Source organism: Trachymyrmex septentrionalis, unplaced genomic scaffold (assembly GCF_001594115.1).
Source record: "Trachymyrmex septentrionalis isolate Tsep2-gDNA-1 unplaced genomic scaffold, Tsep1.0 scaffold60, whole genome shotgun sequence".
Classification (NCBI taxonomy): domain Eukaryota; kingdom Metazoa; phylum Arthropoda; class Insecta; order Hymenoptera; family Formicidae; genus Trachymyrmex; species Trachymyrmex septentrionalis.
Window position 1 is genome coordinate 746,459 of NW_017305779.1, and position 5,087 is coordinate 751,545.

The 5,087-nt window shown below is 36.0% G+C and overlaps 1 protein-coding gene across 2 annotated transcripts in view; it reads right to left on the minus strand.

The window, feature by feature from the left end:
* The window catches only part of LOC108752602 (rho GTPase-activating protein 7), a 220,473-nt gene that overhangs the window by 214,602 nt on the left and 784 nt on the right, over window positions 1–5,087 (minus strand). The window lies entirely within an intron of this gene.

The following is a 5,087-nucleotide window of genomic DNA, read 5'->3' on the forward strand; positions in this document are numbered from 1 at the left end:
TCGCAAACGTCCGTCGCAGCCACGAATTTATTCCGCATTCGGACGCATCGTCTCACGAGCCCGTATACGTGTTACGTTTGAGATCGGGAGATAGTTATGCAGATAGAAACGCTGCCGCGCGCGCCTGGTCGAGACGCTTGTATTTACGCTTGAGGTCGCTACATTCCGTTCTGATTATTATCCGCAACCTCAGGCAAGCTGTGGCGTGGCATCGGTGTACCAAACGCGCTCCCTCGCACATGTGCGAAACGTGTTTGCATTAAACTGCCGTTTTAAACGCGTTATGATCGCCCTTCGAACGAACATCGACCGCGATACTTCTTAGAGTTGCTATAGACGCGAGCGATTCTTCACGATTTCAAGGAAGATTATATATATATATATGAGCGAAAGAAAATTTTCCGAAAGTTGCACCAATTTAAAAAATCCTCCTATATTTTGCGACTCCTTTAAAATAATTTCAAAATAATAATATAACAGTGGGAACTAATTATACGTTCATTCTGAGAAGATACCTAATTGAAGACGCCGTTCACGAGAGAACAGTGGCTTCTATCATATTATGGAAAGTTCACCGTGCCAATGATTACTTAGATCTATGAGCTCTTGTGCGATTATTACTTAATGACTACACGAACGTAAAGAAATATGTTACTGTTGACACTCGACGGCAAGATGGTCTTACAAATATTTTCCGTTGTCAGTGGGTTGTAGAAAGTAATCTCACAATCTACCGGTCCTCGATCAGAAATACAATTTCACACTCTGAAAATGCGCGTGGGTGTCGATACACGAAATATACATTTGATTTCTATACCGATCAACTCAAACAAGTATGACTAGTGTCTACTTTAGATACGCGTCATCGCAAGAATGACATCATCGAAAGAATGCATTTGTTCACTTCGGTGATCTAGATAAATGAGGATAGAAGAAAAAAATAGGCTCATATCTTGCTTACTTTATTAGACCTAAGATCTTGCGTTATTTTATATGATACTCATATCTCACGTCACTATGGTAAAAATGAAGATCTACGGACTAATAGAAATATGTATATGTAATCAAAGTTCAGAAGTTAGTAGGATATGAAAAAAAATGACTGTAATAAATATAAATTAAAATATTCAGCTTTGACCTTATTGCTTTTTGTACAGATAAAAAAAAAGGTTCTCCAATTCATTCTGATAGTAACAGCATAGAAAGAAATGCCTGTTTTATTATATGTACAATATAACAAAGATAAAATAAAGATTACGTTAATCGCAGAATATACTATATTTTATAATATTATTATTTCAGTAATTATAAATAAAAATAATAAAAAATATAAAAATATTTTATGATTTTTTGAAAATTTCAACCTGTGTAGAAAAACCCGAGGAAAACCGAATGTATGGAAGAACACGCTGATTCAGAAATTTGCGCTTTCAAATTGCCATAAACATAGTGACAGCTTGGTCTCTACTACGACTCTAAATTCGATGAAATTTAGAACTTGAGATGCAAAACAAGTTTTTTCCTCGCTCAGTTGCCGCTGTACTCCGATTGGATAAATAGTTCCGGTTTCTCATTAACGTCAAAAACTAAAACAAAGTCCGTTTAATTTAAAAGCTTCAAACTTGACTTATTAAATAATAAACTTTCAATGACTAACAATAGTTTGAAGTCGTTTATCTAACTCCTGAATTTTTTATTGTATAAATCTATAAATCTTGCATAATATTAGAGTCAATAAGCGGAAACTTAATTATTTTTAACTATATGGTTTATATCTTAATTATCAATGCAATATATAATTCTACGAAACCAAAAATATAATCGCTAACAATCATTGTTTATTACGAGATTTATTCACTGTACTGTTTAACAACTGAAATGGAATCTTACTCTAAAACGTGAAAATTGAATCAATCTTGAAAAAAAGTGGCTCAATTATTAAAAGTGAAACTTTCAATTTACTCTAAAAGTTAAAGAGTAAAATAATTAAATTAAAAAAATCTTATTATTAGTTAAAGCGGATTTTAATACTTACATATTTCAGTGTAAATTTATGTGCGTATACAATTCTGCAAAAATCGCCAAAATTAGTTTTAAAATGCAATCATGAACAGAACTAGAGTAGTAATATCAAATACTAAACTGACAAGTAATTTAATAATATTGATGCTAATAATAATCTTAATAAGGATGCTAATAATTTAATATCAATGAGAAATTTTTCATAATAAATTATTCGCAGTTTTTAAGATTTCCTATTAACACTAAATTATTATTATTCTTATGAAATTGGAAAAGAATTCGGCGGTTTGCAGAATTGGAAAGTCATACTGAAAGATGGAAATACTATAACATAACATCCGCTTTGACCGCTTTGATTTCTCTTAATTAAATTTATTTTCACCGATTCAATGTAGAATTATAATGGTTTTAGAAAATACCATAATTTATTATATTGATAACAGTAATTGTTACTTGCAAAGAATTTGGCATTTGTTACAACGATAGATTGCTAATATTGACTTGACTTCAAAACATTCGCTATACAATCGTGTGCGATTCAATTATTACTTAAGTGGTTCTTCCAAATTTAATCTTCAATAGGATCATATTCGATCTATATTCTTTCGTTAATGTCCGAGCCATTAAGGCGATCCAGGCTACTCCGAAAAGCAGACGCACACCCATCGCAAAGGTCAAGGATCGCAGTCGGACGATTACAAGTGTGACATGTGCGGTTCCTTCTATCTGTCTAGTTAATAAACGCCCACCAGTTCACACGGTCAGAGAAAACAACAAAAAAGTATGCGCAACAGAAGCGGCACGCAAAAAAAAAAACGAATGGGTCGAGGAGAATCCGTTTGTGTCATCTGCTTTTCGGCTTGGGAGAGTATCAAGCATCATGCTCCCTCGCTCGACATTGCAAGAAAAACGCGAAACGTCACACTTAACATTCATTACAAAATGTATGTATTAATTGCGCCGTAAACTCTCACACAAGATCATATGAGAGCAAAAGTTCCAGCAATAAATAATTAAAAATAACATGTAACCATTTTACGCTTGCAGAATTGTTAGTTACGCAAGATACAATCAATATCGCGCGCAACCATAAAGACTTGTAGTGTAGTAGAAATTAATCAAAGTTAGGAAATCACACAAGATGATCTAATATCAAGCGCAAGTAAATGAATTGATCAGTGACATGTTATAGACATCGCTACTATCAATCATTTATAAAGAGCAACGATAATACGCAAATGAATCTACGAGATCTTTGAAGCTCAGATCACTCATTAACCGATAAGTGGTCAATCATTCGTCTGGAAACGATATTGGGTCCCGATTATATCGCGGCGATAAGTTTCTTGTAAAGACTACGTTAAGGTACATCGTGCGTATCAGTAGCAGCACTCGCAGGCATTATCTGAGAAATAGTAGGAGGCTGAGAGACGACTTCCGCACCAACTAGTTTTAACGATGAGCCATCGGCCGCCACCTTCCTTATCCCTCTCGCGATACGACGGGACTCTTCTTGTTTGTTTGCGCTACGTCGACATGCACCAATGCACTCACGATGCATCGGTACGTGCCAAAGGACGACACGGAACCGGCGCATGCTCGCATGCTCAATCGAAATCAGCGAACGCGTCGCAACGACGAAAACGTAATCTATAGCAGCAGCTAATTATCGAAATCGTGATGTATATACGAAACTGCAAAAGTATCCACCGCACATCATAGGTTTTCTAGACTGTATTATTACGACTTAGATCGCTAAGATTTAGCCGGTCTATTAAATTAATGTATCAATTCGGTCCATGAATAATTAGAATTATTTTTAGAACGATAACACGTTGAGGAAAAAATTATACGGAGAAAAACTCGCTAACGGTCCATGACTTTTATGATTAAAATAATATTATTTACATATTTAAAAATGCCAAATATGCGTTGTTATGTAATAAAAATGCTATTAGGTATTACTTATGTAAAATTAATATATCATTAGAATGTTGACGGTATAAATTCTCGTCTAAGCTCTATGTAGATTTTCCAAGTGTATCCACTACAGAGCTAATGAATATTTAAATCAGTCACATGGGAATGTAATGGACACCTGTAACCAAATGCGCCTTACGCGAATTCGCAAACAAGAACCGGTTTACTCTCGAGTGCCATTGGAGTCGTTTAGTTAGATAAAGTTCTCTAAAACAGATGTATAAACATCGGAACAGGAAGGGAATACGGAAAAACAACCAACAGAATAAAGAACGACTCAGGACTCGTTTCGGAAATTCGTGATCGTCGACATAGCGGCTAATTTGTCACGACATGCTTCGCCATTGGCGATCAATGAAGGCGATCGATAAGGCCGATGATCGATTTTATTGTGCTAAGTGAGCAATGTTATGGCATGCTAAATGATCAATCGAGAAGGATGTATCGAACTGCAAGACTGCAAGACGACCTTCCACGTTGTGTACATCAAACAAGGCACGCGTGATTTAGAGAGAGATCGCATCAAAATAACTTTAATTAAGAAAGACGAGAAATTTATCAGGACGGAATCATCCGCTCATCGTGCTTGGCCCATCGTGCCGAGAGAAATCATTTGCTCTTACGATGATCCGTTCGATAATGAAAAATATGGGCGAAGCTCACGGCGCCGATTCCTTTCACCGCTCCAATCTTCCGTTTCGGGTCTAAGAAGTCGAGGAATCGAGTCACTTCCATGGAATCAGAATCGATTATCGTAAGAGAAAGTGGGCGTCGATTCACTCGACCTTTTTATATCAGTTCTGATCTTCGTCTTCTTCATTCTAAGATCCGGTCGTATAAACGCGATTACGTGAACCGTTGGAACCTATCACGATTCGTATAAACATGCTTTTAATAGCGAAATTGCAAAACAGCGCGTCTAATCGCACGGGTTAAAGATAGACCGAGTGGGACTTTTGAATGCGAATGATATATACGATGATCAATCACACCCGCAGGCAATGCGCGAGATTTTAAATACGATTAATTTCTTAACGTTTACGTCAGATTTTAGATACGATGTAATACATCAGAAAATTTAATTA